Raw genomic sequence first — 12783 nt, 5'->3', positions numbered from 1 at the left:
GCTCAAAATTCTCCAAGCCAGGCTTCAGCAATATGTGAACCGTGAACTTCCAGATGTTTAAGCTGGTTTTATAAAAGGCAGAGGAACCAGAGATCAAATTGCCAACATTCACTGGATCATTGAAAAAGCAAGGGAGTTCCAAAAAAACATCTATTTCTGCTTTATTGACTATGCCAAAGCCTTTGACTTTGTGGATCACAATAAACTGTGGAAAATTCTGAAAGAGATGAGAATACCAGAGCACTTGACCTGCCTCTTGAGAAATTTGTATGCAGGTCAGGAAGCAACAGTTAGAACTGGACATGGAACAACAGACTGGTTCCAAATAGGAAAATGAGTACATCAAGTCTGTATATTGTCACCCTGCTTATTTAACTTATATGCAGAGTACATCATGAGAAACGCTGGGCTGGAAGAAGCACAAGCTGGAATCAAGATTGCCAGGAGAAATATCAATAACCTCAGATACGCAGATGACACCAGCCTTATGGCAGAAAGTGAAGAGGAACTCAAAAGCCTCTTGATGAAAGTGAAAGAGGAGAGTGAAAAAGTTGGCTTAAAGCTCAACATTCAGAAAATTAAGATCATGGCATCTGGTCCCATCACTTCATGGCAAATAGATGGGGAAACAGTGGAAACAGTGGCTGACTTTATTTTTTTGGGCTCCAAAATCACCGCAGATGGTGACTGCCGCCATGAAATTAAAAGATGCTTACTCCTTGGAAGGAAAGTTATGACCAATCTAGATAGCATATTGAAAAGCAGAGACATTACTTTGCCAACTAAGGTCCGTCTAGTCAAGGCTATGGTTTTTCTTGTGGTCATGTATGGATGTGAGAGTTGGACTGTGAAGAAGGCTGAGTGCCAAAGAATTGATGCTTTTGAACTGTGGTGTTGGAGAAGACTCTTGAGAGTCCCTTGGACTGCAAAGAGATCCAACCAGTCCATTCTGAAGGAGATCAGCCCTGGGATTTCTTTGGAAGGAATGATGCAAAAGCTGAAACTCCAATACTTTGGCCACCTCATGCGAAGAGTTGACTCATTGGAAAAGACTCAGATGCTGGGAGGGACTGGGGGCAGGAGGAGAAGGGGTCGACAGAGGATGAGATGGCTGGATGGCATCACTGACTCGATGTATGTGAGTCTGGGTGAACTCCGGAAGTTGGTGATAGACAGGGAGGCCTGGCCTGCTGTGATTCATGGGGTCGCAAAGAGTTGAACACAACTGAGCGACTGAACTGAACTGAACTGAACTGAATGACTGCAACGTTCAATGTGTTTGACTGGAAATATTTATATTTTGTTTCTCCTCCTTATCGAAATTTCATTACGTTTCTGATTGAAGATGATTTTTGCTGTCCAGATTGAGGAACTATGGACATAGTAATCTTTTGAGAGAAAATTGAGATGGGCAATCCTCTTCCCTAGCTTGTACTTGGTTTCTTAATATGGTCCCAGGACTGATAACCATCAGCTGTAATTGTTTCAAAGTTCACTGAAACTGGTGAAAATCTCTTTGTACATGGGGATCTGTCTTCCCTTGCTCTGAAGAGCTAAGTCAGACAGTTCTACCTCCTCTGCACTCAAGTTCAAGGTCACTTGCACTTCGCATCCCTTTGTATTCACAGTATCAACTTCCTCCCAGGCTCTGGATACCTAAGAAATAAGGTGGGCTCACCTTTATTGCCTTTATCTCATTAACAAATTAACTTAGGCACTAAGATAAGCATTCTCCTTGGATGTTTGCACCGGCCACTCTGTCTGCTTCCATATCAATATTCAAACTCTTTGCTCTAAATCTCTACTTCAGTTCTTTCATCTCATCGTGCATCAATTCTGATTGCCCAGGTAACCCACTCTCTTGGTTGCTTCCTCCCTCTAACATGTCTTTGTGCTTCTAAAGCTCCAGAGGCAATCCTCTCTCCTCCCTCAATATCATTCAAAGGCCCCCTCCTAGTAGCCCCCTCCAAAGCATATTCATAAAGGGGATCCAAGAAAGACCTTGGGTGCTGCCCTTGGTCTACAGTCCAACTTTGAGCCAAGCCTCTATATATCTGTTTGCAAACCACTTGACCTGTTTTTTGTTTTTTTTTTTTTAGGTTGGAGATTTTTATTTTAAATTGACAGCATTGCATAGCTTGCAGGATCTTAGTTCCCCGATAAGGGATTGAACCTGTGCCCTCTGCAGTGGGAGCATGGAGTTCTAACCACTGGACCACCAGGGAACGACTTGACCTATTAAAAAAAAAGTGAAGTCGCTTAGTTGTGTCCAACTCTGTGCAACCCCATAGACTGTAGCCCACCAGGCTCCTCCAGGCAAGGGTACTGGAGTGGGTTGCCATATCCTTCTCCAGGGGATCTTCCCTACCCAGGGATTGAACCTGGGACTCTTGCATTGTAGGCAGATGATTTACCTTGTGAGCCACGAGGGAAATCCTGTTAAATTATCCCTTTAAAACATTTTTTATTTATATTTTTGCTTGACTGTGCTGGGTCTTAGTTGTGCCACGTAAGATCTTTAGTTGTGGCATGAGACCTCTCTGTTGCGGCATGTGGAATCTTGTTCCCTGACCTGGGATCAAATCTAGGCCCCCTGCATTGGGAGCACAGAGTCTTAGTCAATGGACCACCAGGAAAGTCCCCATCCCTGTTTCTTATTATCTACTTTTTCACTACAGTTGCTTTTTTCTGTACAATTGTTTTTTTTTTTTTCGCTCATAGATTCATTTATTCCTAAGAGATCTGTTAAGCTCCAGAAAGGTACACAAAATCCTGCTAAGCGCCAGTAGAAAAGGGAGGGAGAGAAGTTATCTTGCCTTTCTTCAAGGAATTTGCAGTCTAGACGGAGACCCAGGCATTTCTTTGCAGAAAAGTTGAGAGTGACAAATGTTTGGTACAAGTTGGTACAAGCAGTATGTGCCTCGGGATGTCAGAAGAGAGAATAGTTTCCTTTGATGGGAGGATGGGGTTGGGAGGTAGGTGTTTCAGGGAGGCAGCCTTGAAGTGTGGATAAGATTGAAGAAGCAGGGAGGGTAAGAGAACCCACAGGGAGGAAGGAGCCCCAACCCTGATGGAACAGATGGGTTGTGCAGAGATACAGTGCCCCTTACCCACTCCCTTGCCAGAGGTTCATATGTTGGAGGAACACCTGAGTGTCTGTTCCTCTGTAACTTCTTTTACTTTCTGCAGCATGATTTTTAATGTAAACACAGAGACTCTTTTCCCCTGTCTTTTGATAAATATTAAGAAATTTAACTTATATATAGATACCTGTGATTTTCTGTTGCTCTGAAGACTTACGTCTCCACAAATGTTCTATCACCTCCAAGGCTTGTCTGGTTTGAGAAAGGCCCTCCAGAGTTTTGGGGAGCCACCTTGAGTTGGTGGCTCAGTAGTAAAGAATCTGACTGTAATGAAGGAGACCTGGGTTCAATCCCTGGGTTGGGAAGATCCCTTGGAGAATGGAATGGCAAGCCATTCCAATATTCTTGTCCGGATAATTCTATGGACAGAGGAGGCTAGCAGACTGCAGTTCATGGGGCTGCAAAGAGTCAGACACAACTGAGCGACTAACACACACACATACCTTGAATTATTCTCTCACATACTTTTTGGAGAACTTTTGTTGATACTAATGTGATGTCTTCAGATTTATATCTGAAAAGATGAGTTGTTTTTTTTTTTCCCCCATTCCTCCCTCCATATCAGATTGAGGAGACTTCCCTGGAGGTCCAGCAGTTAAAACTCTGCACTCCTGCTGCAGGTGCCATGGGTTCAATCCCTGATAGGGGAACTAAGATCCTGCCCACTGAGTAGTGAGGCCAAAAAAAAAAAAAAAAAGTGATATATAAGCTACAGTTCTTAGAGTTAGTTGAGGTTTGAAGAAGATTCAGTCTGTCTGATTCTGAGAACTTGACACTTATTTCTATCTGTCTGTCCAGTTGGCTATCATCTTTCCCTCGTCCATCTTTGTCCTGTCTTTCTATTGACCCTGTATTTGGGCATGCTGCTGCTGTTTAGTCGCTCAGTTGTGTCAGACTCTTTGTGATCCCCAAGGACCGTAGCCTGCCAGGCTCTCCTGTCCATGAAATTCTCCAGGCAAGAATACTGGAGTGGGTTTCCATTCCCTTCTCCAGGGAATTTTCCTGATCTAGGAATGGAATCAGGGTTTCCTGCACTGCAGCCAGATTCTTTACCACTGAGCCACTTGGGGAAGCCCCTATTTGAGCATATTATATATATATATATATATATATATATATATATATATGCTGCTGCTAAGTCGCTTCAGTCATGTCCGACTCTGTGCGACCCCATAGACGGCAGCCCACCAGGCTCCACTGTCCCTGGGATTCTCCAGGCAAGAACACTGGAGTGGGTTGCCATTTCCTTCTCCAGATATATATATATATATATCTATATATAGATATATAGATATCTATATAAACATATAAGAACAACATATCCTTATTTTTAGGGAAAATTGAATTAAAATGGTGTTTCTTATCAGACTGGTGATAAAGTAATCATGATAGAAATATGTTATAATGAACTACTATATGCAGAGAAAACCGAGATCAGCAAAACCTACAAAGAGTTTTGGAATAATTGCAATTTAAGGTGTCTTGGAATTATTTCCACACTCAAAAAAAAATTTTTTTTTTTTTGCTTTGAATAGACTTGGTAGAGAGAAAGTTATTCCTTTTTCCCTGTTCTGTAGTTAAAGACCTATCCCTTCTTTGGCCATTTGCCACAAATCTTGGCAAAGAAGCCATGGATTCTAATGAACATCAAATTCTATGAGTCGAAGAAAATTAAAACACCTCAGGATTTTGCTTCAATTGGGCAAATTACCTTTCATGTGGGGAGATGACAAGGATGTTCTCCCAACGTGTTTGCCTGTAATACATGCTCTGTTTAAACAGCTAATTTGTTATTGGTTTTATGTACTGTTCATAGCATTCATTTCGTATTCATTTTTTTTTTTTGAGTTTTTCTTACATCTGAATTATACACGTTTCTTTGCATCTACGCTGATTTCTTAGTGAAAGCCTAGTTCTCAAGTCCTTCATCCATCCTTTCTCTCCTTCCTCTCACCTTCACCCCCTGGGCCTAATTATGAAACAACTTCAAATAAATACAAAAAATTTTCAACAAAAAAACATTCTGCTTCCTGTGAACAATTGACTGGTTTTCCTCTTTTCCCTTGGAGAGTTCTAATTCACTTGGAGTGCCCTGCAGTTGGCTAGGCCTGAGATTTCTGGAAGCTGTAATTGTGTCTCATTAATTCTTACAGTAATGAAGGGTTAACTATAAGGAACATGCAATTAGTGGGTTGGTCAATGAACAGAGCACTTAATCAGCAGACAAAGGCTGGAGCTTGGGGCCCATTAGGCTGAAAGGCAGTGTTCCTGTCAGCCCAGGCTTCAGGAAATGGACGTGAACATGCCTGCCCATTGGACAGGCTCAGAAGACTATGTTTGTCTTTTTGCTGAACCAGCTCGCTCTCTCTCTTTTTTTAAATTGGTGTGGTATGTGTTTATTCAAACACTTGAGAGATTCCTGAGTATCCTGCCATAGTGCACTGTGCATTTTTCTCACCTCCTGTTAGCTGGCATAGGTTTTTTTTTTCCCTCCCACTGTGCAAATAAACCCCCAATACCCACACAACAAAAAAGCAAAAAACAAGCCCAAAACCAACCAACCAACCAACCCCCAATAATCAGAAAGGAAGGAGGGGAAAAAAAAGCACAATACTGCTTTAGTGAAGCATATTAGAGATAGAGGCCCTTAGCTGATCTTTCTGTCATCAGAAATTAAAGGAATGCGAAGACCAATACTCTGTAAGTAAGCCCTTGTGTTGTCACTGGGTCATAGCCTCCATATTCAACTCTATGAAGTGAACCTTTATACTCTGAATGGAGGTGCCTTAAGTACATGTAAATGTATGCAGATAAGCATATGAGCCTTACCATTTTGCAGGCCTTATAGCTACAAGTAACCTCAATTGTGTGTTTTCTGTGAGAAAGCCCTCAATTTACTTAGGGGCTTCAAATACAAGAATTAACCCACCAGAATAAGGTCACTTTTTCTGGGCAACTTGGACCTTGGCCCCTTGTTCTGTGACGCTTACAATGAAATCCTGTGAAGCGTTATAAATGTAAAGTGATGATTATTAAGAAAATGGATTTATCAATAACCCACGGCCCTGGGGTAGTTCTGAGCTCCAGCAAACAGTTCTTTAAATAAAATGACATCCTCACGCCTCAGTAAAGCATACATTTGGAATAAAGAAGGAATGATTACATTTGCTTTTTAAAAATGAAACTAGCTTAATAATTAACTTCTTCCCTGAGTCAAGTGCGGGCCTGAAAAGAAAGGTAGGGTGCTTTTTTTTTTTTCTTTCTCTAAACCTGTCTACTATTTTATCTTCTTGGGATTCACATTGGAAACAAAGAAATGTTCAAAATATTACTCTCTTTAGGCATTATGTTAGAGATTCAGCTATTTTTGAATAATTAGCTTCATTTGTTAAATATTTGAAACTCTCTTCACTCTGAGGTAAAAAAAGAGCATAGTGGAAGATGAGAGTTACGAATGATATGCATTTTTCAGAAGAATCCTTCTTATCAATTAATAAGGATTTCCTCTTGTTTAGATTTTCTTCTCAAAAGAAATGGCATTTTTTATTCAAAACATCATAAAGTTTCCTCTTTCCCGGAGTGACATGTTATGTATGGTTTGAGAAATTGGAAGCTCTGGGCAGCAGGAGGCAGGGAAGGTGGTGTTAGCCTCGGATCTGCATTAACTAGCTATGTACAGCCTAGGCCTCAGTTTCCTCATCTGTAAAATGGGGATTTTTAACCTAGGTGTTCTCCAAGGTTCCTTTTAACTGTGCTCTTTTGGACTTTTTTGGACGAATAGTGAAACAGTTTCAAGTATTCCTGTGTCTTGGAGTTTTTCCCCCTTTATTTATTTTAAAATTGAAGTATAGTATATTTACCATGTTGTGTTAGTTCAAGTGTACAGCAAAGTGATTCAGTTATACATACATACACACATATATAGTATATATTTATGTATATGTTATATACATACACACATATATGTGTGTATGTATATATATGTATATATGTATGTTCCTTTTCAGATTCTTTTCCATTATAGGTTATTACAAGGTGTTGAATATAGTTCTCTGTTGTGTCTTGAAATTGAAACAGGACTACAAGCCCTGGGATGCAGGTTTTGCTGCTGCTGCCTCTGCTGGAGTGGGCATTGGTGGCCTTCAAGGCTGATGGTGATTATGAAATTGCTTTCTCTCTGATCACTTTTTCCTCATTGTCTCGATTTGCCTAATTGTTGACCATCTAACTTGTTTCCTAGTGACTTAGATTCTTTCGTCTCCTGGAAATTGTTTCAATTACCTTTGCCTTTTCCACAGCCTGCCTGCATCTGTGCGTGGTCTCATTCTGTGTATGATTTGTTGCCACTTCCAAAATAATTCCATCCCCATGCTGTCACGTGATTGGACATTCCCACCCCTCAACATTCATCTCTTTGGGTTAAACATTGTCTCTAGAACTCTCCTGATAATCTGCAAGTGGTAGGAGACTGGCTGAAAAAACACATTCAAGTTGTAGCCTGAATGATTTGATGATACTAGCAAAACTGAAATAATAGGAAAAGGACAGAAAAATGACAATGTATTTAATGTGAAAGCATTTAACAGTGTCTAGTATCTAGAAATAAAAAAACAGTAAAATACTGTTAAATGAGTGAAAACGAAGAACGTTAAGTTTGGAAAGGTGAGCAAGCAGAAGCAAGGTATAGATGGGGTGGTGACCCTATCGGCAACAGGACGTCAGAAAGGGGTAAGGAGGGAGAAAGAGGGGAGAGGGGGTAGGACAGATTGGATAAGCCACAGGGGTCAAATTCAGCTAGTACCTTTTCTTTGTTATCAAATCAGAAATCACCAGAAATATGCTCATGACCTGACTTACAGGAACCTTCTTGTTCCGTGATCCTGGGGCATAGTTTACTTTCTTTGTTTAAACTTATATGTTATAGACACAGTGATAACAAGCTTAAGGAAATTAAAGGAAGAATTAAATAGATGAGATGCTAAAGACAAAGGGCTAAAAATTCTGAACTTCTTCCTTTGTGAAACATGGAGGCCATAAGCCTACGAACCCCAATTCTGGTGAAATTGGGTTATTCAGACAGTGGGAAATTTATGGGCACCTCACACAGATCATTTAGCTTTCTGTATTTTCTGTTTCCAGATACTGTTTTAAATTAAAAAACGAAAGAATAAATTATGTGATAATGAAAACTTCCTTCCTATTTTATTTATGACCAAGCACTACCGTTTGCCTCTGTGTCATGGAACTATTTGGCGTCCTAGGTGGAGCAGTGGTAAAGAATCTGCCCGCCAGTGCAGGAGATGCAGGAGGTATGGGTTTGATCCTGGGTTGGGAAGATACCCTGGAGGGGGAAATGGCAACCCACTCCAGTATTCTTGCCTGGAGAATCCAATGAACAGAGGAGCCTGGTGGGCTACAGTCCATGGGGGTCATGAAGAGTCAGACATGACTGAGAGACTGAGCACGCATGGAGCTATTATTCTAACATCAATAGACCAAATGCTGGCAGCCATTAGACTCATGTAGCTGAAAACAGCCAGAGTAAATATGAAGAAACCAATAAGAGGAAGCTTTAAGAAGAACAAGTGATACAGATTGAGATTGATAAATGCGGGGAGATTCTCCTGTGTATGATGCAGGCTTTGCTCCAGTCTGGATCTGTCAGGGTTGCTAAAGGAGACCCTGCTGTCCTGAGAGCCATGCGCCAGGCTTAAGTCTGAGATGAGCTTCCTTCCAGAGGGGTAGAGGTGGTGGTGGTCCTCAACCACCTTCTCCCATCTCCCTTTCAGGTGCAGACTTTTCATCCAAAATGCTGTCTATCTCAAGATTTTGAAGACACTGAGTTTCAAATGTGGGAAGAGGGTTTTACTGATTCAGGATGCTCACCAGAATGGCTCCAAACCCTGTAGATATATCGTCATTTCATAAGCCACAGTTAGCTGCTGCTGTGGGAAGCAAGAGTAAGATGGGGAGAGCCTGGAAGCTGAAGGCTGGCGTCCTGCCTGTTAGAAACAATCGAGACAGGCAGTAACTCCAGGCAACCCGGAGCCAAGGCAAAATCACAGTATGTGTGGATCTTGGTGTTTCCAGTGTTTCCATATTTAGAATTAAGATGCATTCAGCTACATTGTTTGTTACCAAAGTGGACGGGCCATATAAGTAAGCTGGCAGTTCAAGATCTGTTTAGTGGTCGTTTGGATTCTGAAAGGGGGTGGACTCCAGTTTGGACCAGATTAGGAATGTCACCCCTTCCTTTGGAAAGGCAAGGCCAGGGGGTGCAAGGTGATGTACATGAGCTGAAGGGCCCTTTCTCCACCTTGGGAACTGGGGTTTATCCTCTCCTTGAGGTTCAGTGAGTGACTACAGCCGCAAATATGCTCGGGTACCTAATGAAACCCAGATGCCCGCGTTGTACCAGGTGTCGGGGTTTATAAATCTGTGATTGGAGTTGGAGCCTTTCAGGAATCACCATTCGAAAATAACAGGGAAGGAAAACCCATCTAACTCTGCAGGCCTACTTTTCATTTTAATGAGTGGCTCTGAGAGCCGAGCAGGCTGCTGAACCATTTATTTTTCAGATAATACCAGGAACCGACGAGAAATACATTCAGAAGGAAAACACAGTAATTAATTTGTCACTGAAACCTGAGGGGTCCGGCTCCACTTATAGGTGATAATGAATGTTTTGCATGTAATTAGCAAGAATAATTAGCACATTCCTGGTAACAAATAGACAGACTGGTACTCTGCAAACAAAATTAATTGTTGTGCTAACAGAGGCAATTGTGTCTCTTTATTGTCTGACAATGGCCCTTATTTGCACCAATACCTACTTTAGACCTCTGAGCCTCTGTGCTGATAGAAGGGGAATCTAGAAAAGTGTACCACTTCCATCGGCTTCTCAGAAATTTCGGGACCACCAGGGGACTTGTTTGTCAAAACTTGTTAAACAATTTGTAATCTTTGACATGTGTTTTATTGCATTAAGGGATGAACCGTTCCCATCAGCTGACTGGTTAAGCTAGGAAAGTGACTCCAATCAATCAAATGTTGACGTTTTAAACTCTGGAAACTTTAAAAACAAAACAAAACAAACCTTCCCTGGAAAAGGAATATATAAAAATATCGAAGTAGAAGTGAGACTGGGGGGAAAACTTTGAGCTTTCCTGAGATTATGTCTGCCATCTGGAGGGTGGGGTCTGCCTGTGGAAACCTGCTCACGCTCCTGGGGCTGTGAGAGGTGAGATGCAGGATGCATTTTATGTTCCTTTAAACTGTTTAAAACAACATGGAAAATTGATACACACAGTAGGCTTGTTTCTCCTTCACTTTAAAACATGTTTGTTTTTTAAATAAAACTTCTAAAGCTTGTGATTCAGGAATATAGTTTTTTAAAATACATTTTTAATTGGAAAATAATTAAAATGTTGTGTTAGTTTCTGCTATACAACAACATGAATCAGCCATATGTATACATATATCCCCTCTCTCTTAAGCCTCCCTCCCATCCCCCCATCCCACCCCTCTAGGTCATCACAGAGCAACAAGCTGAGCTCCCTGTGGTATACAACTTCTGGGAACACAATTTTAATGACCATAAATATTCTAGTGAATCCAAGGATGCTCACAGCAGCTGAGACACACTTAAAGAGGACCCTCTAACAGAACTGCATCCTGTGGGTGCTCAGTAAGCGATTATAGGAACTGAGCAGAAATCAAATGTGGGAAACACTGGCCTTGCTCTTGGATGGGAGAAAGGGCGTGTGAGTCTCACAAGAACCCTTGTGGGACCACTCACCACGTGACTTCTCCTTCTGGAGACTGTCTGCTCCCCATTCCTGCAACTCTTTCCCCCGGGGCCCTCTTCCCATTGCCTTCTGCCCTTCTTTGCTTCTGCCCTTCTGTGGAACACCTCCCCCTGCCAGTATGGCCCTGCTCCCAGGCCCCGGGCTGCGGACTTTAGGGCTCGGAGGTCATGCTGGAGAGGTCATGCTGTTATGCCTCAATTTCCATTTGGTCTCATGTTTCCAACTCTTTGTTGGTGCCGTTTTCTTTTTAACTTTTTATTTTATGTTGAAATATAGTTGGGCTTTGCAGGTGGCACAGTGGTAAAGAATCCACCTGCCAGTGCAGGAGATGCAAGGGACATGAGTTTGACCCCTGGGTCAGGAAGATGCCCTGGAGTAGGAAAGGCAACTCACTCCTGTATTCTTGCCTGGGAAATCCCATGGACAGAGTAGCCTGGTAGGCTACAGTCCGGAGGGTCACAAAAAGTGGGACACTGCTGAGCACAGCACAGTAAGTAAGCAGTATAATTGGTGAACAATGTTGTCAGTTTAAGGTGGACAGCAGAGTTTGTTGGTTGCTTGAATCCAGATGCATCCCTTTCCTTCCCAACACCAACACACTGATCTAGAACAGACTTAGTTCTTTTTTAAAATCTATTTTTAATTGGAGGATGATGGCCTTACAACGTGGTGTCAGTTTCTGCCATGCAACAGCGTGCATCAGCCATAAGGATATATATATATCCCCTCCCTTTTGAACCTGCCTCCCTTGATTCTCCTTCTTTTTTTTTTTTTTGCTTTGTATAAAATAGTTTTAATTTCAGTTATAATGATGAAAGTTGTTATGATCCTCGATTTTTAGATGAGGCAATGGAGGCTTGTGTTACTATATAACTTTCTCAAAGTCACACAACTTTCATGTGGCAGGCCCAAAATTGAAATCCAGATCTTTTTAGACTGAATTCAATGTCCTATTACATTATTTTACTGCCTGTAGAAACTTGAATGAGCATCTTGATTCTCCTTCTTAACAGTCCCATTTCTGTTCTTGAATCTACCATCTTTGTTTCCTTCAATCCCAACCAGTTTCTAAGCCAGATCTGGTCTTTTCTGGATAACATCTCTTTGTTCTTCTTTATCCCATCTGCCATAGCCCTGCATGTGCCCTCCTTGGGACAGTTCTACAAACCTCCTCAGTGGTTTTGCTATCATCAGGAATCGGATGCCCTACTGTTTCCTCTAGTCACTCTCAGAATGCCCCATAGTTTAACCCAGTGGTTCCTGAGTATAAATGTGCTCCAGCCACATGCTGCTTTCGGACACATTCTGCACATTCTGACTCCATGAAGCCTCCTGGCCAGCTGCCTTTGCTTCCTTCTTCTTTCTTCAAAATCTCTCCATCCCCCAAGGCCTGGCTTACTTTCCCTTCCTTGAAGAATCTCCCCTGACCTCTGGAAGCCCTCGTAAAATTCTTATCTACTCTCTTTACCACCTTGTTCTGATCACTCAGTTAGGACTTGACAAACATTGTCACGATTGGCATATTTACCTTTTCTACACGTAATTCTTAACTCAGCAAGTCAATGTCTCGGGGCCAAGGACTGTGTCCTATTTTAAAGTTATTGATAATTCATGTTTTTAAAATAAAAAAAATTAAATTAAAAAAATTTAATTTAAATATATATATAACTTTCCATTATAGATTATTACAAGATATTGAATATAGTTACCTGTGCTACACAGTAGATCCTTGAGGTTTATCTAATCTTTATGTAGTAGTATGAATCTATTAAACCCCAAATTCTAATTTAACCCTCTCTCTCCCCCACTTTCCCTTTTGGTGACCATAAATT

At 41.5% G+C, this 12783-nt stretch overlaps 1 long non-coding RNA gene across 2 annotated transcripts in view; it reads left to right on the top strand.

Moving 5' to 3' along the window:
* The first annotated feature begins 7218 nt into the window (after positions 1 to 7218).
* Positions 7219 to 12783, top strand: part of LOC112578837 — a 44415-nt gene continuing 38850 nt past the window's right edge. For both annotated transcript variants that reach the window (XR_003103265.3, XR_006544629.2), the window contains exon 1: positions 7219 to 7297. This is a non-coding gene — a long non-coding RNA (uncharacterized LOC112578837). The remainder of the gene's footprint in view (positions 7298 to 12783) is intronic.

This window comes from Bubalus bubalis, chromosome 14 (assembly GCF_019923935.1).
Source record: "Bubalus bubalis isolate 160015118507 breed Murrah chromosome 14, NDDB_SH_1, whole genome shotgun sequence".
In the NCBI taxonomy this organism is placed as follows: Eukaryota; Metazoa; Chordata; class Mammalia; order Artiodactyla; family Bovidae; genus Bubalus; species Bubalus bubalis.
Note: the sequence above shows the minus strand (reverse complement) of the source record. Positions and strands in the feature narration are given on the sequence as shown.